At 42.3% G+C, this 25790-nt stretch overlaps 1 protein-coding gene across 7 annotated transcripts in view; it reads right to left on the bottom strand.

Moving 5' to 3' along the window:
• ANKRD11 (ankyrin repeat domain containing 11) overlaps positions 1-25790 on the bottom strand; it is a 272080-nt gene that overhangs the window by 102342 nt on the left and 143948 nt on the right. The gene's annotated exons all lie outside the window — the stretch shown is intronic.

Here is a 25790-nt window from a genome sequence, read left to right as displayed (position 1 = left end):
AGTAAGGCTTACTGAAAATTAAAAATTGCCACAGGGCCTTGGCCAGATAGCTTGGTTGGTTAGAGCATCATCTGGAAGCATAAAGGTTGCCGGTTTGATCCCCAGTCCGGGCACATACAGGAGCAGTACAGTGTCGGCCCCCCCATTCTCTGTCTCTCTTTCTGAAATCAATAAATATTGTTAAAAAAAAAAAAAACTGCCATGGGGCCCTTGCTAATTGGCTCAGTGGATAGAGCATCAGCCCAGGGTATGGATGGCCCAGGTTCAATTCCCGGTCACGGCACACAAGAGAAGCAATGATCTGCTTCTTTCCCCTTCCCTCCTTCCCTCTCCCCACTTCTCTCCCTCTTCCTCTCCCGTAGCCAGTGGATTGACTGGTTCAAATGTTGGCCCCAGATGCTGAGGATAGCTCAGTTGGTCAAATGTATCAGACTCAGGTGCTAAAAATAGCCTGGTTGATTTAGAGCATTGGCCCCAAACAGAGAGTGCCAGGCAGATCCCAGATGGAGTACAGGCAGAATTCTGTCTCACTATCTCTCCCCATCTCGCTTAAAAAAAAAAACAACAAAAAAACCACAAACACCTGTCACAGAAGAACAAAGCACAGTGTCCATGCACTTTTGTGCTATACCAGGCAGACAGATGGACTTCCATTTCCAACCAAAATTCTTTCAAAACTACTCAATTTAAAAAGGCAAACAAGCCTGACCTGTGGTGGTGCAGTGGATAAAGCGTCAACCTGGAAATGCTGAGGTTGCCGGTTCAAAACCCTGGGCTTGCCTGGTCAAGGCACATATGGGAGTTGATGCTTCCAGCTCCTCCTCCCTGTCTCTCTCTCCTCTCTCTCCCTTTCTCTCTCTTCTCTAAAATGAATAAATAAAATTAAAAAAAAAAAAAAAAGGCAAACATCACAAAGAGGGAAGGTTGAGCATGACACCAAACTGAGCTATTCCCAAGAAAACAGACTAATACTGCCAGCCTCAATTTTATAGTTTGGTATAGTTTGAATCCAGCCACCCTCGAGAATGTGAGACATAGCATGCCTAGGTGAGCTGCACCAATAGAATGGTTAATGGCAAAGCACAGAGGGTGCCTGGAAGTCAGTAAACAAGTCTAGTGCCACCAACAACAGCAGAGCTTCTCTCTGGTGGCAAGGAAGAAGTAGGACAGTGTAACCCAAAACCAAGAAGGAGCACTCCAAGATGACTAAGCCAATGCAGACCCACCATAGCCATACTTGCAGCATCCAAAGACTGAGACACTAACAGCTGGCACCATGATGGAAAAGGAAGAGAGGGCTGAACTACAAGTGCTTGAGAAGAACCAGCACCCATCAGGTGGCCTTGTTAGGACCATACCTCTGTCTGATGTCAATATGTCTGTGACACTTACACTGAACTCTTCCATAGAAACCAAAAAGTTGTGTCAACTGGGGGTATGCTAACAAGAAAGGGAGGTGTATCCAACTGCTAGTGTGCAATTGCATCACATTCCTATATCATACAAACAGGTCCATTACACAACGCCAAAGGCTAGTTCACTAAAAACTCCCTTTAAAAAACAAACAAACAAACAAACAAAAACCTTCCAGAGCTCTAAAGGTGGAAGCAAAAGAGCAATGAATTCAAGAATACAAACAGGAGTGAGCATCTGCACTGAACCTAAGGGTCCTGCCTACTGATTCTTGCTGTGAACTGAAAGACCACAAGGACCTACAATAATGGTACCTGATTCTCACACAAACAAATATTTAAAAACTCAGTTCTGGGGGAGAGGGGGTGGGCAGTAAAGAGGGACAGTGTACAGTGACGAAGAGTGATTTAACTTTGGGTGATGGGTATACCACACAATCATCAGTTCAAACGCTATAGAGATGTTTACCTGAAACTTATGTACTCCTCTTATTGATCAATGTCACCTCGTTAACAATTTTTAAAAAATAAAAAAAAACTCAGTTCTATGAAAAATTACCATTAGAGTTTACAAGCAAGTATGCACTTACGCAGCAATACTCAAAGTCTAAGAAAAAAGCCACATATAGAAATAGTAAGGGAGCTACCCACAAGAAGAGTCAAAAGGGTTCTGCAGGAAGGCCAAACAACATGCCCACTCAGAGTTAGCCACCTGCTCTGGAGCACCCGATGTGTCTACCTGTAGCAAGGCTACCTGCAAGTCTGAGAGAGAATAACTGCTGCTTAAACTAGTGTGTACAGGTAAAATGATAAGATATTTGAGATTTACTTTAAAATACTAAAAAAGGCCTGACCAGGCAGTGGAGCAGTGGATAGAGCGTCGGACTGGGATGCAGAGGACCCAGGTTCGAGACCCCGAGGTCGTCAGCTTGAGCGTGGTTTCATCTGGTTTGAGCAAAAGCTCACCAGCTTGAACCCAAGGTCGCTGGCTCCAGCAAGGGGCTACTCGGTCTGCTGAAGGCCCGCGGTCAAGGCACATATGAGAAAGCAATCAATGAACAACTAAGGTGTTGCAACGCACAATGAAAAACTAATGATTGATGCTTCTCATCTCTCTCCATTCCTGTCTGTCTGTCCCTGTCTATCCCTCTCTCTGACTCACTCTCTGTCTTTGTAAAAAAATAAAATAAAATAAAAAAGGCCTGACCTGTGGTGGCGCAGTGGATAAAGCGTCGACCTGGAAATGCTGAGGTTGCCGGTTCAAAACCCTGGGCTTGCCTGGTCAAGGCACATATGGGAGTTGATGCTTCCTGCTCCTCCCTCCCCCTTCTCTCTCTCTCTCTCTAAAAATTAATAAAAATAAATAAATAAATTTTAAAAAGAAGAAAAATACTAAAAAAGTTTAAAGAGAGAAAACAAAAGACAATTGGGGAGAAAACAGATATAACCAGACTGGCAAAATATTGGTAATTATTGAAACTGGGTACACAGGGTACCATTCTCTCAAATTTTATGTTTCAAAATATCCTTGCCTGACCTGTGGTGGCGCAGTGGATAAAGCGTCGACCTGGAAATGCTGAGGTCGCCGGTTCAAAACTCTGGGCTTGCCTGGTCAAGGCACATATGGGAGTTGATGCTTCCTGCTCTTCCCCCTGTTCTCTATCTCTCCCTCTCTCTCTCTCTCTCTAATAAAAATGAATAAATAAAATCTAAAAAAAAAAAAAAAAAGTAAAAAATATCTTTAATGGAAGGGTAAATAAAAAATTTAACTTTGTATGTGAAGTAGTCAGAAAACAGCTTGTGTCTCAGGGACTCCCTGAAAGTCATTTCCTGACAGTTCACTGTCCACCCTCTCTGTCAGCCATAACTGTTCATTGGTCCCTAGCCATTTCCATGAATGACCAAGTCAATTTCACAGTGTCATTCATAAAATGGCTGTTATGAACACTCATACATGCACACACACACAAGTAAGGAAGGTCAGAGAAACAACAGTACTTTCATTCTAAGAAAAGATTCAGGTCATCATTAGTGCTGTCCCCATTATTATTACCATAAAGTACTCTCCTACCATTTCATATCTCTGAGCCTGACCCGTGGTGGCACAGTGGATAAAGCGTCAACCTGGGATGCTGAGGTAGCTGGTTCAAAACCCTGGGCTTGCCTGTCAAGGCACATATGAGACACAACTACTATGAGTTGATGCTTCCGGTTCTTCCCCCTGACTTTCTCTTTCTCTCTCATTTTCTCTCTCTCTGCTCTCCCTAAAATCAATTTAAAAACTTAAAAGAAAAACCAATACATTACCCATTTCCTATCACTGGACTGAGGATAAAGAACTGCTAGCTAATGACTCCATGAGAGTAAGCAAGAGAATAGAAAAGGTCTTCAAAGATCATCCAGTGTAGCCCTGGCCAGTTGGCTCAGTGGTAGAGCATCAGCCTGGCGTGCAGGAGTCCCACGTTCGATTCCTGGCCAGGGCACACAGGAGAGGCGCCCATCTGCTTCTCCACCCCTCCCCCTCTCCTCCTGTCTCTCTTCTTCCCCTCCCACAGCCAAGGCTCCATTGGAGCAAAGTTGGCCCGGGCGCTGAGGATGGCTCTGTGGCCTCTGCCTCAGGCGCTAGAATGGCTCTGGTTAAAACAGAGCGACGCCCCAGATGGGCAGAGCATTGCCCCCTGGTGGGCATGCCGGGTGGATCCCGGTTGGGCGCATGCAAGAGTCTGTCTGACTGCCTCCCCGTTTCCAACTTCAGAAAAATACAAAAATACAAAAAAAAAAAAAAAAAAAAAGATCAAAAGATCATCCAGTGTAACCTAAGCTATGGGGGTAAAAGACAATACCCATCAGAGCAACACTGGATTTTGGGTTGGTGGAACCCTCATGGTTAAGCACCCCTGGTGAGCTTAGACTGAAAGCACCTGCTGCAGTTGTACATTCTGGTCCCTAACTAAATATGTGAGTACACTAGGAGCACCTGCATCTGCTGTCAGCACCATGGCCAGGGCTACTCTCCCTCCTCCCAGCACTGTGCTCCCCCGCCTACCACTCCCTGTCTAGACACAGGTCTCAATGCTAGAGGCAAGAGGACAATGGCACAGAGGGCAGAGGAGGACTCCCTGCAGCCTTTTCCCTGTTACCAGGAGGACAGTCTGCAGGTATAAGGAAATCAATTCTAAAATCCACACATTTCATTTCAGAGAACAGAAGAGACAGCAACTGTACAGTAAGCTGTGCTGCCAACCTTGTCATAGGGCTAATGTCACAGTGCAGACTCCTGAGGCACAGAAAAAGTGAAGTGCTACAGAATGAGCATCTACAGATAGGATGCTAAATGCAGCTTCTAACAGCCAGAAACTAACTATTCCAGAAAAATAATAATAACAACTGAGGTTCTTATTTCCATAAGATGCTTTACTTAGCAAATATTGTGTAACTCTCACTAACACTTAACCAAGGCCCACAGGAAGGCTCTGAAAACACAACCTCTACTTGGGAGCAGACATACTCCTCGACCTACCTTCCTATCTTTTATAGTTACAAGACAGGCATAATCAGGATAATTACTTAAGATTACAACTGCTGATTCAATTTGTCTCAGAAAACTAAGTATCACCTGTGGTACAGAGAAAAGGGCATGAATTTCAGCAGGGACCCACTGAACAGAGTCAGGAGGCCTGGGTCCTAGCCCAAGTGCCATCTAGACCAGTGGTTTTCAACTGCCAGCTGCCAAAATATTCCATACCAGTCTGCAAAAGCGGAAACCACCCTGATGTTGTAGTTAACTCTTTCGCAGACCAGCACAAAATTTATGGCAGACCAGCACCAGTCCACAGACCAACGGTTGAAAAACACTGGCCTATTATACCAGTCAGTTCCTAAAGGAGAGAGAGCATTAGGGCTGTCAAGACTATGAATAGGAGCAGCTCTTCCCCAGCTCTGGAAGGAAGCTTTCTTCCCAGAACCAAATGACAGCTGCCCTTGGAAAGGCAAGCAGGTCTGCCTTTAAGTCAGTAGTCCCACCCTTCCTCCACTGTACAGTGCTGGCGCTCCAGCCCACCTCCATCCCTGTGCTCCAAAGTGAACACCTATTTATTTGTAAAGGTCCTTGATTAGGGCAACATTACCATACCAACTCCTTATCTTACAGCCACAAACCCCTTTTCTCTGCCCTGAGGCAGGAAGGCTAAGTGAGTATATAAGGTGCCAAGTACAGGGTCTCAAGATGATGGTGATGAGCTCTGCTGTCACCAACGACTGTGCTCACCCACCCATTCAGACCCAGCACGCACACCAAAGATGACCCGTCTTGCTTCCTGGCAGGACTCTATACAATATATTGACAATGCTTTCCCAGACAAAGAGCCATCTAACCAAAACCTCCTGACTACTTTTAGTCTCAGCTCTCCTTGCCTCACCCACCAGAATAGCAGCATACTCACTCACTGCTCCTCAAAGTATTTGTTTGCTTTTCTGTTTCCAAGTCTCTGGGAACTAGCTGGATCTCTTCTTTGCCCACTCTTCAAGACCCAAACTCAGTTCAAGTCTTGCTTCAAGCATAAAAAGTTCCCCAATGTTTTGTCTCGTTCCTCCATTTCTTCCCCAAATTTTCCACTATTCTGGAAATCTCTTTCCTCTCAACTCCTATTAACTATGTGTACTATTAGATGGCTTATATTAGATACTTGTGTTACTGATATTTCAAGTCTCATTTCATGAATGAATTTGTAATTGTGAGAACCTGAGGCCTTAAAAATTAAATTTAAAAACCACTTAACACAGTACTTAATATCCAGCAAGTACTCAAGAAAAGAAAATACTTGGTAACTAAATAGGCAACTGTAAGTCCTGGGTGTTGTCCCTTCATCATTCCAGGGGAACAAAGTTGTTTTTCACTCATATGTCTACATCAGGGATCGGGAACCTTTTTGGCTGAGAGAGCCATGAACGCCACATATGTAAAAATGTAATTCTGTGAGAGCCATACAACGACCCGTGTACGTTACAAATTATCCAATAAAAATTTGGTGTTGTCCCGGAGGACAGCTGTGATTGGCTCCAGCCACCCGCAATCATGAACATGAGCAGTAGGAAATGAATGGACTGTAATACATGAGAATGTTTTATATTTTTAACGTTTTTTTTTTAATTCAAGATTTGTCTGCGAGCCAGATGCAGTCATCAAAAGAGCCACACCTGGCTCGTGAGCCATAGGTTCCCGACCCCTGACCTAGAAGAACCAAGATATGGCTCTTTTGAGGCCTAAATTAACTTCTTGCATGCAAAATTGAAAATGCCGGTTCTAATACTGAACTGAATAAAATAGTTTCATTCCTATATTCAAATGCTCTGGGCATTGTTGCTTTAAAATCAGAATATGTAAGGAGCGCTCATTTAAACTTAAATGGAATTTTGGATACTAAATTTGTTTCCTGGTTTTGTACTCTGTAAAGTCTTGCCATATTAATAACTGTGCTGTGTTCATTGTTTTCAGAGTCAAGAGTCAAGTAGTAATTCATAGTTGCAGTGAGGGAAACATTAGTATAATGAACAAAAGGGGAGGCAATGTTGCAAAAAAGACAAAAATTTTAATTATCATTTTGGTAATTTTCTTCACCATCTCCCCTCTTCATGATATCTGTTAAAGAGAGCTGTGCTTCTCAATTGAGCCATCCATGCAGCAACACATAACTCAAAAAGTATTACTGAGATGGTTGCAGTTTGGATGAGAAAAGCTCCTCTACAGAACACTGATAAAAAGCACTTTCACAGGCTTGCAGAAGTTATGGAAAAGGTTAAGAATTAAAATAGCCCAGTTTAAAAACTACATAATTGTCTGACCTGTGGTGGCCACAGTGGATGGAATGTCAACCTGGAATGCTGAAGTCACCAGTTCAAAACCCTGGGCTTGTCTGGTCAAGGCACATATGGGAGTTGATGCTTCCTGTTCCTCCCTCCCTCCTTTCTCTTTCTCTCTCTCTCTCTCTCTCTCTCTCTCTCCTCTGTAAAATAAATAAAATCTTAAAATATTTTTTTTAAACTACATGATTAACATGTATATATGAATGTATAAAAATGACTTTATTTTAATGGTATTAAAATTAGCACTGAAACATTAATTCAATGTTCAAGACTGAGGAATCCTATATAAATTAATAATCTATGAAACTTTTTTTTTACTCTATGTAAATATTTTGGGAGGGTTAATTAAGCCTCTATGTATTTTGCCATACTTTTTATTTCATTCAGACTTTCTTTTTTCATAGATCTATCTTTATTCTTCTATTTCTTTTGCATATGTCTATGTAATATTTTAACTCTACTAATTTTACATTTTGATTTAAATTATGTGCTTACTCAAAACAGTATAACGTGTTAGAAAAGATCAAGTTTCTCTATCAAAATAGAAGGTAAACTGACTAGAGGGCTAAAATTCAATTCATGAATTAATAACTTACAGATAACATGCCTGACCAGGCAGTGGCACAGTAGATAAGAGTGTCAGGCTGGGATGCAGAGAACCCAGGTTCAAACCCCAAGGTCGCTGGCTTGAGTGCAGACTCATCCAGCTTGACTGTGGGATCATAGATATGACCCTATGGTCTCTGGCTTGAGCCCAAAGATCACTGGCTTGAGGAAGGGAATACTTACTCTACTGTAGCCTCCCCCCATCAAGGCACATATGAAAAAGCAATCAATGAACTACTAAGGTGCTACAACAAAGAACTGATGCTTCTCATGTCTCTCCCTTCCTGTCTGTCTGTCCCTATCTGCCCCTCTCTGTCTCCATCACACACACACAGGCAACAAAAAATTCTAGTTCTGTTACGCTTCAAGATTGAATTTTAAAATTAGTATATCAAGATATGTCATCAAAATATTACCTAATAAAAATGTGTAGGAACTAACAATTAGCTTTGAACTATCTCATGATCCTATCTAGTGAGATACTGAATTAATATGTGGTTCCTAGAATACTAATGAATTTGAAACAGAAATCAATAATGTACCATTAATTCAATCAGGGTTAAGGTACACTTTACTCCTGCCAGAAAGACAATCAGACATATTTGATATTCTAAGAGTCCAAATATGTAAAAGTGAAGAATTGAAGTTATAAAAATACTTTTGAGTTAATGAGTTAAATTGCATTTAATAATCAATCATAATGTATAGTGGAAACAAGTACATTAAAGCATTCCTGGTTATAACCAAAAAAATTATTTTATAAACATTTAAGTCTACAATCTTGATTACAGTGATGTTTAGTACCAATTCCTGATAATAATTTCAAATCATGCCATTGAAGCTTGACCGCCCTAACTACCTCAACAGAAAAATAACAAAAATGTAGACTTTAAAAAGATACTGCTGGCCTGACCAGGCGGTGCCGCAGTGGATCGAGTGTTGGACTGGGATGCGGAGGACCCAGGGTTTGAGACCCAGGTCCCCAGCTCGAGCATGGGCTCATCTGGTTCGAGCAAAGCCCACCAGCTTGGACCCAAGGTTGCTGGCTTGAGCAAGGAGTTAGTTGGTCTGCTGTAGCCCCCTGGTCAAGGTATGTATGAGACAGCAATCAATGAACAACTAAAGTGCCACAATGAAAAACTGATGATTGATGCTTCTCATCATCTCTCTCCATTCCTGTCTGTCTGTCCCTATCTATCCCTCTCTCTGTTAAAAAAAAAAAAGAAAGAAAGAAAGATACTGCTGAACTAGCCCTGACCAGATAGCTTAACTCAGTTGATCAGAGCATCAGGCTGAAGTACAAAGGTTGCCAGTGTGATCCCCAGTCAGAGCATAGACAGAAACAGATCGATGTTCCTGTCTCTCTCATTATCTCTCTCCCTTCCTCTCTCTAAAATCAACAAAATAACATAGAAAAGAGATACTGAACCAAATTTATGTATTCCTAGGCTACAGACAAAGCATGTTGAATATGATTATAAAGCATGGTTAACTAGTATATTTTCTCATGCTCCCTTTAAGACACTGATACATACAAAGATCTTGAATACTAGGAGGCTAAGAAAAGCACATCTAATTTGGTGATACACCTAAGTTATAAACTTAATAATATGTCAAGACAGTCTAAGTTGGCCCTGGTCAGTTAGCTCAGGGGTAGGAGCATTAGCCCAGCGTGTGGAAGTCCCGGGTTTGATTCTCGGTCAGAGCACACAGGAGAAGCAACCATCTGCTTCTCCACACCCCCTTGCCCCTTCTCTCTCTCTCTCTCTCTCTCTCTCTCTCTCTCTCTCTCTCTCTCTCTCTCCCCCCCCCTCCTCCATGGCTCATTGCAGCAAGTTGGCCCCAGGTGCTGAGGATGGCCCCATGGCTTCGCTTCAGGTGCTAAAATAGCTTGGTGCCGAGCAACAGAGCAACAGAGCAACAGTCCCAGATGGGCAGAGAATTGCCCCAAAGGGGGCTTGCTGGGTGGTTCCTGGTCAGGGCACATGCGGGAGTCTGTCTCTCTGCCTTCCCACCTCTCACTTAAAATAAAAAAATACAATAACAACAAAAAACCCAGTTAGTAGTGGTTAGAAGATCAGAAATGGTTTACAACCACCAACTACATTATTTTGTTGTTTTTCTGTGTTTTTTACTCTGAGTCCCCACATACACAATACCCTCCATACATACACAGGACTCTACACTGTGCACATCAAGCCCAGGTATAGAAGGGGTTGCCCTAAGTCTGGATAGCAGAACTGAGAACTCTGGTACTGCTTGAGAATGACCAACAAACAGAAAACAGACTCAACACCTCACTGGTGGGATCATCTGTGGCCACTAATATTCCTAAAAGAGCTGGCCCTAAAATGTGGGAAGCTTGAATAGGTGGTCTTTCTAACTGGTCACTGGAAGGTGGGGAGAGCCCCCACAATAGCTCCATACTAGCTATGAAGCAGTTAGAGCAGCCATCTGCAATCAGCAGGATATGGAAGGAGGCTGGTATACATCCCAGCAAACAAGGAAAACTCAGGTCTTTTATCTCATTTTTAAAAATCTAAGAATTTCTGCCTGACCAGGCAGTGGCACAATGAATAGAGCGTCAGACTGGGATGTGGAAGGACCCAGGTTTGAGACTCCGAGGTCCCCAGTTTGAGCATGGGCTCATCTGGTTTGAGCAAAGCTCACCAGCTTGGACCCAAGGTCACTGGCTTGAGCAAGGAGTTACTCGGTCTGCTGAAGGCCCACAGTCAAGGCACATAATGAGAAAGCCATCAATGAACAAATAAGGTGTCACAATGAAAAACTGATGAATGATGCTTCTTATCTCTCTCCATTCCTGTCTGTCTGTCCCTATCTATCCCTCTCTGACTCTGTCTCTGTAAAAAAAAACAAAACACACACACAAAAAAACTAAGAATTTCTAACATAGACCTTCTACCAGTTTCTAGGTGGGATAAAAAAAATCCGTAAGAGAATTTTTTTAAAAATGCTCAAATCAACTGTAAACAGTAAATGGGGCTCTCACTAGGGCTTGAAAACCAAACATAGGGATTAGGAGGCCGCTGGATTGAAGAGGCACAGATTGGATAAATGGACTGTGTGAATCCAGACCTTGGCAAGATATCCAGAACCCAGTCCAGGTAATTAGCTGCACCAGTGCATTTCCAGGGTTGCCCTTGAACTCGGGACTGCGCTGCCTTACCACTTCTCTCACGGAACCTCAGGATTAAACAAACACTGGGTTGGGGGATGGAGGGCAAATAGGACTGTCACTTGCATTTATGTTATGATTGTTTTCGATAATTTGCAAAGTAATACAATTTCATTCTAAAAATGTTGAAAATCGAGATAAACAAAAAACTTTTGAAAAAAATAACCTGCTGCAGGAACCTACCATTTCAGTTGCCAACCCTCTTCTTTCATAAACATAAACTTTCATCTTTACTCTCCAAACACTATTTTTTTTGTGTGCATCTCCAAACTGCTCCAGCTTTCAATTCAGGTCCAAACATAAAAGTGTATTCCTTTCTACCAAGAAATTCACTGTGAAAAGATGTTATTTCTGGCACCCCAATTGCAAAATAATGATATTATTTTTAATTCCTTTTCCCCTAAATTGGCTGAGCATCAGGAGTCTTCAGGTATTACCTGTACAGGCTACTCTAGAGCAGTGGTTTCAACCACTGGGCCGCAAGAAATTTTGTGCTGATCTGCGAAAGAGTGAATTAACCACCACTTACAACCTTCTTCCAACATTGTGGTGGTTAACTCAGAAATTTCAAGCCGGTCTGTGAAAGAGTTAACCACCATGCTATATAATCTTCATACAACGTCAAGGTAGTTATTAACTCTTTTGCGGACCAGCATGAAATTTCTGGCAGACCTGCGACTGAACACTACTACTCTAGAGTACCACATGGCTACACGCACATCCTCAAGGGTCCGCACGTTCTATAGTTCCACACATTCTGCAGTCCTACACAGAGGCCACTGCTGTAAGGCCAAAGAAGTCTTTGCTGAAAGACAAAAATTAATAGGTAATAGATTTATTTGCAGAGAATACTACAGTGTAAGCTGAGTGACTGACAGTCTTTCTAAGTATGCTTTCTAAGAAGGAGAAAAAGAGGAGGAACAGATGCTGGAGAGAGAAACTGGACAATTTCACAAACAAGTCTTTACTGAAGTGACTACCACTAGGAATAGGGTTTAAAAAAGATAAAGATTCAGTGTAGTACTGGTCCAAAAGATTATGAGGCTCACAACTACCACTCCATTCCTAAGGTTAGGAAGACAGCCAAGAGAACAGCACAACTGTTTCCCAGTATCTGGTCTAGAGGAAAGTTTGTTGCACTGGCATACCAGGCAAAGTTCTGACAGGTCCCAGTGCCCAGGCCCTGAGCAGATGGTAAAAAAGAAAAAAAATCCAGAAAGTGAAAGTAGAAGCAGAAAACAGAGAGGAAACTGCACAAAGAAAGACACCAACAAACTATCAACACAGCAACACCTGTCAGTCTAGGCTTGCTGTCTGAAGGTTGCAGCAACAGCTTTCAAACTGTAGAAGTCCCAACTTTAAGTCATCTACAAAAGTCAAATTATAACAAGTATTTTCTAGTTTATAAAACAGGCAAGAAGACCGTAATTATGCAAACAAATGACGTACATGGAATGACACATTCAAGCACAAAAACATAGAGTTAATCCTGCACTGAGAGTGACTGGAATGAGACGGTCACAATAAGAGTCATCTCAAACCTCCTGGGTTCCAGGCAACTTTGGAACCCAACCGCGCTGAATAACCTGAATCCATCTAGAACAAGGGAAAATCATGCAGATCCTGAGCAGGTTATCCAGGGGGGCCCCTCTGCTGAGAGCAGCAGGGACAGCCCCCAAATCAAACCCCTGAAATCTCGACAGTGTCTTCACCTTGGCAGGTTCTAGGTGAACATGTATCCTCAGCTGGCCTAAAAAGCAAAGCCTCAGGACTCTTCTGGAAGAATTCTTTTCAGGAAGAAGGAAAAACTGCACCTGAACCCAGACCCACTGCCCTTGATTGCAGAGTTCCATGAACCAGTAACATGCTCTTAAATGTAGCCACCTGGACTCAAAGACTATCAATCATACACAACAAAGAACCCTCTAGAACAGACACAGCTCTGGCTTCCAGACAAAGGTCCCTCTACACAACCAAATTCCTCTACCCAAACCCAGACAAACCCCCACAAGCAGACTTACTAGGAAATGTGATCCGTATAACTGGACCTTAGAATTCTCATCTCAAGAAACGAATACCCTCCAGCTACTCAAAATTTAGGTTGGAACATTTGTCAGGTATATATATACCAAATTTACTTAAATCATCATATTTAGTAAGCATTCTTAGCCCCACAAATAGATATGATGAGGAAGGCCAGATTAGATCTCTGAGGGCATAAGTGACAGCCAAACATGGGTCATTCACTTGGTGACCACAGTGCTTGAGCTCAAGCACTCAGATCACATCTGTTCCATTACCTCCCAGGGTGCTTGAGATCCTTCAAGGAAAAGCGCTTTGCAAGTATTACCTTAATGGTTGAAAGAAGGCAGAAGGAAGCAGGGAGTGGGCTAAGCCATAACAACTGGACGGAAGGACATGCCCACCCTTACTCCACAACCCCAAAGCAGATCTGTTCTGACTCACTCCCTCTTCCCTTGGATCTCTAAAAGTCATCAAAAACATTTCAGGGCAGTGACCACTGCAGGGGCACACCAAAGTTTTAAAAAATGTTACTTTAGGCCCAGGCCGGTTGGCTCAGTGGTAGAGCGTCAGCCTGGCGTGCAAAAGTCCCGGGATCGATTCCCGATCAGGGCATACAGGAGAGGCACCCATCTGCTTCTCCACCTCTCCCCCTCTCCTTCCTCTCTGTCTCTCTCTTCCCCTCCCGCAGCGGAGGCTCCATTGGAGCAAAGATGGCCCGGGCACTGGGGATGGCTCCTTGGCCTCTGCCCCAGGCGCTAGAGTGGCTTTGGTCGCAGCAGGGCGACGCCCCGGATGGGCAGAGCTTCGCCCCCTGGTGGGCGTGCCTGGTAGATCCCGGGTCGGGCGCATGCAGGAGTCTATCTAACTGCCTCCCCATTTCCAGCTTCAGAAAAAGACAATAAATAAATAAATAGATAGATAGATAGATAGATAGATAGATAGATTTTTAAAAAATGTTACTTTAGCCCTTGCTGCACCTGAAACTAGACAGCAAGGCTAAACAAAATCTAGAAATAAATATTTTATCCCCAACTTACCACCTAACCAAAAAAAACTCAAAAAAACTTTTTAATAAATAGACCCATTTATCTATTCAACTATTCCATGTCAAATTCCTCTTTTTATTCCTGTCTAGATTCTCAACCTTCAAACCACTGTCAATTACTGTATTTTAAAAGTTAACAGGCCCTGGCCTGTTATTTCAGTCAGTTAGAGCAATGTTTTTCAACTGCTAGTCTGACAGCTGCTCATTCACCAGAAACTCCATGCAGGTCCGCAAAAGAGTTAAACATGTAATATAAAGATTTCTTCCATGTAATATAAAGATTTCTTCCACGGATCCACACGGAGTTCCTGGCGGACCGGCAGCTATCACAAACACTGGGATAGAGCGTCGTCCCAAAATATCACAGTTCCGGGTTCCATCCCTGGTTAGGGCACATACAGAAAATGACCAATAAATGCACAACTAAGCAGTACAACAAATGAATTCTTCTCTTTCTCACTTTCTCTCTCCACCTCTCCCTCCCTTAAAAAAAAAAAATCAATAAAAAAATTTTCTAGGTTATTAAAAATTAAAAACATTCAATGTAAAACATTAACCCAGGTTTCACTCAGAATCTCCTATCCTCCAATACCAAGTCTAGACACTTGGCTCAAGGGGTTTGACAATAAAAGAGGAAGTGAAGCAGATTTCTTTTTTTTAAACAACCATGTAATGTGAAAATAGAAGCAATACATTTTATTGCAAAAAATTTAGATAATACCGACACACTAAAAGACAACTACCCAGGTCTCCAATGAAATATTAAAGTTTATTTTCCAATCAAAATACTGCCTGACCACTGATGGTGAAATGGATAGAGTATCAACCAGGAACGCTGAGATCCCAGGTTCAAAACCCCGAGGTCGCCATCTTGAGCGCAGACTCATCCAGCTGGAGCACAGGATAATCAACATAATTCCAACGTCACTGGCTAGGCTTAAGTCCTCCCCTAACCCCCAGCCTATCAAGGCACATATGAAAAGCAATCTGTGAACAACTGAAGTGGCATAACTACAAGTTGATGCTTCTCATCTCTGTCCCTTCCTGTCTCTCTCTCTCTCTCAAAAAAAAAAAAAAAAAAAAAAAAAAATTACAAATGCTGCACATGAGCAAACTTCCCCTAAATTAACACTGAAACACATGAGTGGTTATCCAAATCTATGCATGCTTCTATACTAATTTATAGAACTGCAAGAACTCATAATCCTAACCTGTTTTCTACCATTGTTCAGTTTAACAACAGAAAAGCAAAAATTAAATAATTCATCCCAAGGTTACAGGTGGTGTTTACCTCGTCTCAAAGAGCAGTGTGCAAGGACATGAGTTATGTCAGTCACTTACTGTCTAGTACGGTGTTTCCCAACGTGGGGCCCACGCCCCACAGGGGGGCAATTCGATAGTTAAGGGGGGCAATTTGAAAATGGACTCGACACGACTTTAACTCTTTTGCCCCGGGCCATTTAAATGCAATGCTAGATATCGGTGCCAAATTTAACAAAAAATGCAATTCTTAAATAATTGCGGTAAATAATTATTAAGTATAATTTCATTTGATGAGACCAAAATATCAACTGGGTGATTGGCATCGTCAAGTAAACTTCGTCCTGGGTTCACCGCGGAGCGTGCCGTCTGCTGCCGGGAACCCTGGACATTTTAAAAACTCGCTAAACAACGCAGTTATTCTCACCTAATTGGCCCACTGCAACTTCTATAGTGTTTCACATCATTCAATTGGTGTTGATTTGAAATAAGTGTCAGTCAAAACTGTTGTAAAAGCTCGTTGATTTAATAAATATACATATATATTGTATAGATATAATTGGTAAGTATTTGATTTTATTTTTATCAATATTAAACTCTTCATTAAGTACTTCTTGCATCGGAGCTAGAAAGCAATAATATTTTATAAATATTATTGGGGCTATAATAGTGCATGCACAACAATCTTAATTTTAGAAGCATAACTTTCCAGAAAATTTTGTCAAGTGGAAAAAATATATAGATACCTTTTGATTTGCGGTGGTAGTGTAGTAAATGTGTTATATACATTTAAATAAATATGAATTTTTAGTATACGTTTACTCTATGTCACATTGAATATATTTTAACACATATTTTAATATTAGTTTTTAATTGATCTTATTTTTATTATAGCCCATAATAAAATGAGTGGTGCAAGCAAGAAAAAAACTCGTCAATATTCAGAGGAATATTTAAAATTTGGGTTCATACCCGCTGTTCACGATGAGTGGATTCCTTTTTGTCTTTTATGCCAGCAATGCTTGACCAACGAATCAACGAAACGAGGTCGTCTTGAGGCGCATTTGAAGGCGAAACATAGTGCTCATATTAATTCAGATTTGAGTTACTTTAAAACTTTAAAGAAAAATTTTGAAAAAAGGACATTAAAGTCTCTATTTACTGCTCATACTTCAACTAATAATCGTGTTCTTGAGGCTAGTTATCAAATTTCTTTATTCATTGCTAAAACTGGAGAAAATCACACTATAGGAGAGAATTTAATAAAACTGTCAATATCAGCATTTCTTAAAACGGTTCTTGAAAAAGATGACAAAGATGTAAAAGCTATGCCACTCAGTAACAATACTGTTAGCAGAAGAATAGACGAAATGAGTGAAGATATTGAAAAACAACTTATTGAAAAGCTGAAAACAAGAAAATTCTTCTTGCAAATGGATGAATCAACTTCGAGAGACAGTGAGGCAGTATTGATAACTTACGTAAGCTATATTGATAAAGGACATTTTGCTGAAGAAATGTTGTTCTGTAAAAGATTAGAAAGCACCACTACCTCCAAAGATATATATAATAAGCTAAAAAACTACTTAGATGTCAATGATATACCAATGAAAAATATAACATCTTGTGCTGCAGATGGTGCTCCCAATATGATGGGCAAGAAAAATGGCTGCTTAAAATTGATGAAAGATGTGTATCCAGAAATGATTCTTGTGCATTGTGTTATTCATAGGGAAAACTTGGTAGCTAAAAACATCTCGCCTGCCTAGCGTGCGGAGGACCCGGGTTCGATTCCCGGCCAGGGCACATAGGAGAAGCGCCCATTTGCTTCTCCACCCCTCCGCCGCGCCTTCCTCTCTGTCTCTCTCTTCTCCTCCCGCAGCCAAGGCTCCATTGGAGCAAAAAAGATGGCCCGGGCGCTGGGGAAGGCTCTGTGGCCTCTGCCCCAGGCGCTAGAGTGGCTCTGGTCGCAATATGGCGACACCCAGGAGGGTCGCAACATGGCGACGCCCAGGATGGGCAGAGCGTCGCCCCCTGGTGGGCGTGCCGGGTGGATCCCGGTCGGGCGCATGCGGGAGTCTGTCTGACTGTCTCCCTGTTTCCAGCTTCAGAAAAATGGAAAAAAAAAAAAAAAAAAAAAATCTCGCCTGTTCTGAATGAAGTATTACATACAATAATAAAGTGTGTTAATGCTATTAAAGCTAGTGCCAAATGTGAGAATCTTTTCAAGCTATTTTGTGAAGAACAAAATGAAGACCACGTAAGACTTTTACTTCATACGGAAGTAAGATGGTTATCTAAAGGAAACTGTTTGAAAAGATTTATGGAACTGTTTGATACTCTTAGTGATTTTTTAAGCGACAAACCTGAAATGAAGTATCTGTTAACAATAGATGGTAAAGCATTTGTGAGTTATTTAGCTGGTATCTTTGAAAAACTAAATATATTAAATAAGCAACTTCAAGGAACATATAAAACTCTTGTTGATGCAAAAACAAAGATATTTGGTTTCATTACCAATATTGAGTTATGTCAGAAACATATTAACAACAAAAACTTTAAACAGTTTCATTGGCTCCAAAAATATGAAGTAACTGATACCACTTTACTTGTTATTGTCAATCATTTGAATATTCTATCGGTTGATTTAAAAGAAAGATATATGCAGTATCAAGAAGAACTCGCAGAATTGCAAAATGATGAGTCAGTTAAAGCTTTATTTAATATCAAAGGAGCGATAGCATGGCTTTGTGAGGAAACAGAAATCAAATACTCGAATTCAACCAAATGTGCAAGAAAACTATTGCTACCGTTTCCATCTTCATTTTTAGCTGAATGTGGATTTAGTGCTATAAATGATTTACTGGTAAAAAAAAGAAATCAGCTGGATATAACACAACATGGAGACTTGAGACTAAAGCTAACCAAATTGGAACCAAATATAAAATCTCTGCAGCAAGCATCAAGCGCAAGGATCACACTAAATTAAAACAATAAATTAACATAGAAAAATCTGTATTAAAATTATTTGGAATTTAAATTTGTTTTTCATTATATGTTTTGAAATTTTACTGTGTTTTGTTAACAATTTCATAGTGATTTCTTCCTAGAACCTATCATTTATGTTTATTAAGTGAACAAATCAATTTTTTAATGTTAAAAATTATGTATGTTACATAGGGGGGGACATAAAAATTTTAGAAAGGTTAAGGTGGGGCATGGCACAAAAAAGGTTGGGAAACACTGGTCTAGTAGGACACAACCCACATAATTAACACATAATGACAATGGAAAATGCTCTGACATCAGGATTCATCTGTGAACTCCTCACTGGACAGCTCCAAGTGAGAGAAACATGGGGGCATCACAAGCTCTTGCCCTTCTTGGACCAGCCCCACTGGCTTTCCAGTCTCTCCAGCCTGCTGCCACATGGAAATAAGAAACTATGGCCTAAGACAAAAAAGATGCCAGTGCTGCTGACTCAGGCGAGAGACAAGGGTGGCCACCAAGGTTATCTGGGATATGTTTGGGAACCACAAGAGGAAATGATGAATTTGTCAATGAAAGTTGCAAGATAGCCCTGGCAGGTTAGCTCAGTTGGTTAAGAGTGTTGTTCCGAAACAACAAGGTCATGGGTTTGATCCGCAATAAGGACATGCATAGGAAGCAAGCATTGAATGCATGACTGAGTGGAACACCAAATTAGTGCTTCCCTTCCCTCTCTCTGTCTCTCTGTAAATCAATCAATAAAAACAAATTAAGCCCTAACTAAATGGCTCAGCTGGAGCAACATCCCAGAACGCAGGTTGCTGTTTCAATTCCCTGGTCAAGGCACGTACAGGAGCAACTCGACGTTCCCATCTCTCTCTCTCTCTCTCTCTCTTTAAAAAACAAAAAAGTTGCAAGATAACAGAAATCCACCAAGAGTAATGAGCTTTAAGATTCCCAAGAACTTCCTTTCTGCCATGACTTCCTAGCTACTGTGGGGTGACATCAATACCGCTCACATGACCTCTTCCTGAGCGACAAAGTGAGGAGAAATGAACTGCCTCTATCCTTCCAATAGGTATCTTCAAACTCTGGTTAAACATCATGGACAAAACAGTATTACATACACCCTTTCTGAAGGACTGATTTTTTATTCCAACATAATGTCATGCTACACGGAAGCTAAGTACAGTGTGTCCGTAAAGTCATGGTGCACTTTTGACCGGTCACAGGAAAGCAACAAAAGATGATAGAAATGTGAAATCTGCACCAAATAAAAGAAAACCCTCCCAGTTTCTGTAGGATGATGTAGCAGCTAGTACGCATGCACAGATGATGACGTAACACCGTGTATACAGTGGAGCAGCCCACAGTCATGTCAGTCAAGATGTGCACGGTACAGAGGAAAGTTCAGTGTGTTCTATGGCTCGCTAAATTTGAATCCGTGACCAAAGTGCAACGTGAATATCGGCAGGTTTATAACAAAGCACCACCACATAGAAATAACATTACTCGGTGGGATAAGCAGTTGAAGGAAACAAACCGGCAGTTTGGTGGAGAAACCCCGTTCTGGTAGGCCATCAGTCAGTGATGAGTCTGTAGAGGCTATACGGGACAGCTACCTAAGGAGCCCTAAAGAATCTGTGCATGAGCCCACATCCAACTGCACTGAATAGGTATGAAACTGGGAGAGTTTTCCTTTTATTTGGTGCAGATTTCACATTTCTATCGTCTTCTGTTGCTTTCCTGTGACTGGTCAAAAATGCACCATGACTTTACGGACACACTGTATTTAATGTGTGTCTGCAGTGACAGGGCAATTACCCAGGTTGCCAGCTTGAGCACGGGCTTGCTAGCTTGAGCATGAGATCATAGACATGACTCCATGGACACTGACTTAAGCCCAATGGTCTCTGGCTTGAAGCCCAAGGTTGCTGGCTTGAGCAAGGGGTTACTCACTCTGCTGTAGCCCCTGGGTCAAGACACATGTGAGAAAGCAATCAATGAACAACTAAGGAGACTAAAGAGCCGCAATGAAGAACTGATGCTTCTCATCTCTCTCGCTTCCTGCCTGTCCCTATCTCTGTCTCTCTGTCACTCTCACGCACACACAAAAAAACCACCACTGTCTGAATCCTAAACTCCCTTCAGTAAAACATACCCTAAGGCTTCCCAGAGAAGCTCAGGCTTATCCCAAACTCCACTTTCAAACCCTGAAACAGAGTACTTAGAAAAGGGACTTGACACTACTCCTGGATGTGTCTGCAAATCTAACTCTGAGCCAAACCCAGACAGGGCCTGCCTGAGAGGTTCAGGGAGTTACCCATGCATAGCCCTCCAGAGTTTAGGGCTATGATTGCTCACATAGGACACAAGTCCAAGCACACCTTGGAAAGAAGGCAGGCTTGTCTGGTAACACATTTCCCTTTTTGTGAAGGCAGCCATTTGCTCTGAAGTTGTTCTGAGCCCCTAAGATTAAAGTGTAGCAGTCACCTAGGAATTAAAACACAGCTGAGATCCAGAACACAACAGCTATATCCACAAACTAATATGAAAAAAACAATGACTGCCTGACCAGGTGGTGGCGCAGTGGGTTGAGCATTGACCTGGGATGCTGAGGGCCCAGGTTCGAGACCCCTACATCATCAGCTTGAGCACGAGTTTATCTAGCTTGAGTGGACGCTTATCAGCTTGAATGTGGGGTCATAGATATGAGGCCATGGTCACTGGCTTGAAGCTCAAGGTCACTGGCTTGAGCAAGGGGTCACTCACTCTCCTGTAGCCCACCAGTCAAGACACATATGAGAAAGCAATCAATGAATAAGGTGTCAACGAAGAATTGAAGCTTCTCATCTCTCCCCCTTCCTGTGTCTCCCTCTCTTCTCTCAAGGGGAAAAAAAGAAAAAAGGTTAAAAAAACACAATCTCAGGAACTGTCATCTTCCAGTAATTCGCCAAAATGACTAACACAAAGGGAAAGAGGAGAGGCACCTGCTTTCTGTTCTCTAGGCCTCTTAGAAAACAAAGGGTTATTTCTCTGGCCACATACATGTGAATCTATAAGAAAGGTGGTACTGCAGACATCAAGGGAATGGTGGCACTGTTCAAAAAGAAATGCCCCACAAATCTTACCAGTGCAAAACTAGAAGAGTCTATGTCACTCAACATGCAGTGAGGCACTGTTGCGAACAAACAAGGACAAGATTCTTGCCAAGAGAATTAATGTATGTATTGAAGCACAGAGAAGCACACTTTGTGAGAACCAATGGGAAGGAGCCTGAGTTGCTGGAACCCATTCCCTATGAATTTATGGCATGATAAATGTAAAAATAAATGTGTGTGTGTGTGTATAAATGGGGGGTGGAGACAATCTCAACAAATTCATGGAAAATAATAATAATTACTAGTTTTCTCATATTTGCCTGTGAAAGAAACAAAGGGCCTGCCAGGGTTTTTTCAAGTAAAGCCCTTCTGATTAAGAAATATAATGCTTGACTTCCAATGAACAATGTATCTACTTTTAATGAGGATCAAAAAATATTTTAAATCTGTACTGCAAAGTATTCTATTAACATAACAACTTAAGACAAAAATAAATTCATGAAAAAAATCACATTACTTAAAGTTTGATGATTAAGACAGACAATTCACGTAACCTTTCCTTCTTATATCATCAGTACAACCAGGTTTTTTGTTTTTTTTACAGAGAGAGAGTCAGATAGAGGGACAGACAGACAATAATGGAGAGAGATGAGAAGCATCAATCATCAGTTTTTCGTTGCTAGTTGTTCATTGATTGCTTTCTCAAATGTGCCATGACCGCGGGCCTTCAGCAGACTGAGTAACCCCCCCGCTCGAGCCAGTGACCTTGGCTCCATGCTAGTGAGCTTTTTGCTCAAGCCAGATGAGCCTGCGCTCAAGCTGGCAACCCCGGGGTCTCGAACCTGGGTCCTTCTGCATCCCAGTCCGACATTCTATCCACTGCGCCACCGCCTGGTCAGGCACAACCAGGTTTTAAATGATACAACAGTCTCAGGAAACCTATCATGCTCCTCCTTGCTGCCCTTGCACATGAGGAACCTTCCAGATCTGAAACACTAAAAAAGTACAGCCAATGCCTGAATGGTGGTGGCATGGTGGATGGAGTATCAACCAGAGCGCTGAGGACACTGATTGGAAATCCCAAGGTCAATCACTCTGATCACGGGCTTGTCAGCACGGGGTCACTGGCTTGAGAAGGGAAATCATCCACAAAATCCCAAAGCTCACCAGCTTGAACCCAAACATTGCTGGCATGAAAAGCCCAAGGTCGTTAGCTCAGCCCAGATTGGGGCACATATGAGAAGAAATCAATGTACCATTAAAGTGAAAGCAACTAACAAGTTGATGCTTCTCACTCTCACTGTCTCTCCTCCCCTCTTGGAAGCAATCAATACACAACTAAAGTGAAAGCAACTATGAGCAGATGCTTTCCACCCTCCCTTCCTAGTCTTTCTTTCTGTTCTCTCTCTTAAAAACAAAAAACAAAAAGTGCAGCCAATGTGGTTGCATGGACAACAGTTCACCAGTGCTTCACAGCTGAGAAAGGAGCCCGTTTCCTCAGCTGTGATGGCTGAAAACAGAGAACACAGCACAGCTTTCAGGAAGAATAAGGTCTTCCAGAAGACCACAGGAAATGATCTCCCCTAGAAGTACTGTTCAACTGTGCATGTGTAGAGTGGGGGGGTATGGCCGTCAACACTGGCTCACTGGCCTTTCATCCTAAAAGATACCTGTTAGAGAACAGTAGCTCTAAAAGAACTCTGTGGAGCCCTGGCCAGTTGGCTCAGCAGTAGAGCATCGGCCAGGTGTGTGGAAGTCCCAGGTTCGATTCCCAGTCGGAGCACACAGGAGAAGCACCCACCTGCTTCTCCACCCTTCCCCCTCTCCTTCCTCTCTATTTCTTTCTTCCCCTCCCGCAGCCAAGGCTCTACTGGAGCAACATTGGCCCGGGCACTGAGGACCGCTCCATGGCCTCTACCTCAGGCGCTATAATGGCTCCGGCCCCAACGAAGCAAGGCCCCAGATGAACAGAGCATCGCCCCCTGGTGGGCTTGCCGGGTGGATCCCGGTCGGGCGCATGCAGGAGTCTGTCTGACTGCCTCCCACTTCTAACTTCGGAAAAATACAAAAAAATTAAAAAAAAAATAAACCTGTGCACACAAGTAGTGACCCAAGTGCAAGTCTTGACCTAGTAAAATTCTCTTACATTCTGGCAGGTGGAGAAAGCAGGTAATTTTACAAGTTACAAAAAATTTTTATTTAAGAAAATAATAGCCTTGAAAGCATAGATTACACCAAGCCAAAACAAACAGCGTCATTTTCAGATGATTCACTGACTTTTAAACAGCATCTTCATAAAATGGAAGCCTGATAAGTCAATTTCATCACTGACTAAGCTGAAGACAGGTGGAAGTCTAATAGCTATGGATTTCCCTGAAACACACACCCCAGGAACCAGCAAGACACCTTGGAATCACTCCCTATGCCATAAACATCCCAGTTCAAAAAAACCAGGGAGAGATAAATGATGTGCACTACGGTAAAAGCAGAAATGCGTCCCACACAGGCTTCTCAGTGCTCTCTGAGAACTCTGAGGCCACCTGTAGTCATAATAAGCTGAGGGCCCTTCACTGAATATGTCGGTCTGAAGGCCCTGCAAAGAGTCAGCAGACAGCATTCCAGACAGGTGAGAACATGTGAAGCATGTACTCAGGATGTGTGGGAAGTTAAGTGTGGAAACACAAAGCAAGAAAGAAGAACCAGAAGATGCAGACCATGCCAGCCACTACCAGGGTGATAGTGAAATAAGGTTGCAAAGTCCAATTAAGGAAGACTGTACAGCAGAAAAAACCTCTAGGAGATGAAACCAAGTTTAAAAAAAGAAAAAAGTCACTCTGCTGAATAATGCAAATGCAATACAAATAGTGGGAAGGAAGGATACTCCCTAAAGGAGCCATCTCTTGTCTAAGAAAGAGAAGGGTTTGGAAATGGTGGTGAGGGGAAAAAGGAGGGGGCTTTCAGGTTTCACACCATACCTTGTGAATTTGAGCAATTCCTATTACAACTATACAAAACACCTATGGCACCATGTTATGAACAACTTCACAAACTTTACTCCAGTCTGATCTGCCTGCTCTGTCCCAGGACCAGCCCTGCACTTAAGAGTCATGTTCCCTTGTCCTCCTAATTGGGTTACTATATTTAAAATTAAAAAGAAAAAATTTTTTTACTTATTGATCTTTAAAAATGAGAGAGAGAAGGGGGCGGGGGTGGCATCAATCCAAAGCAGTTGCTTCTTCTCATTTGTGTCTTGACCAGGCCCGGGGTTTCCAACCAGTGATATTAGCACTCCAAGCAGATGCTTTATTCACTGCTCCACCACAGGTCAGGCTGGTTTGCTTTATAATGCAATAAATCAAAACAATACTTTTGAAAATTACATGAAATAGAATAGAAGCAGTTTCTGCTTTGCACATAGATCTGTCAAATCTAGTTACCAAAAACCCAACAAAAGAAGATTAAAAAAGCAAAAAGGTACATCTCCACCCCTCCATGCCCCTCTCTTTCCCTTCCTCCCTAACGCCCTGCCTCAAATTATCCAGAAATCTGCAGAGGTCTCTTTGGGTCTTCAGCAAGCAGGAAACAACCCAAAGGAGGCACAGAATCAAGATGGGGCTGTTTCAGGCTCCACCAGCCAGATCACAACCCAGGGACTGGTGGAGGGTAAAGAAGGTCTCAGCCAAAGAAACATTAGCCCACAACTGAGGAGGTCCTACCCACCTCACAAACCTTAAGAACAAACATGAAAGTAGTGAATTGCTTCCCACAAGCAAAGTTCAGGAAGACTTACAGAAATGCAAAGCTGCAGTGCACAGTGAGGCAAAATTCACAGTCTCTGGAATCCAGATATTCCCAAGCATGAAAGTCGAAACAATATGAGAGGGGGAAGGGAAGAAAGGTATGAAATAAATATACATGAATCCATATTGATGTAAATAAAAAACCTGCCTAACCAGACGGTGGTACAGTGAATAAAGTGTCGGACTGGGACACACGCAGAGGACTTAGGTTTGAAACCCCAAGGTCTGTCAGCTTGAGCACGGGCTCATCAGCTTGAATGAAGGGTCGCCAGCTTAAGCGTGGGATCATAGACATGATCCCATGGTCACTGGTTTGAGCCCAAAGGTCAAAGGCTTAAAGACCAAGGTCACTGGCTTGAGCCCAAGTTTGCTGGCTTGAGCAAGGGGTCACTTGCTCTGGGGTAGCCCCCCACCCAGTCAGGGCACATATGAGAAAGCAATCAATAAACAACTAAGGTGCCGCAACGAAGAATTGATGTTTCTCATCTGTCTCCC

This window comes from Saccopteryx bilineata, chromosome 9 (genome assembly GCF_036850765.1).
Source record: "Saccopteryx bilineata isolate mSacBil1 chromosome 9, mSacBil1_pri_phased_curated, whole genome shotgun sequence".
Classification (NCBI taxonomy): Eukaryota; Metazoa; Chordata; class Mammalia; order Chiroptera; family Emballonuridae; genus Saccopteryx; species Saccopteryx bilineata.
Note: the sequence above shows the minus strand (reverse complement) of the source record. Positions and strands in the feature narration are given on the sequence as shown.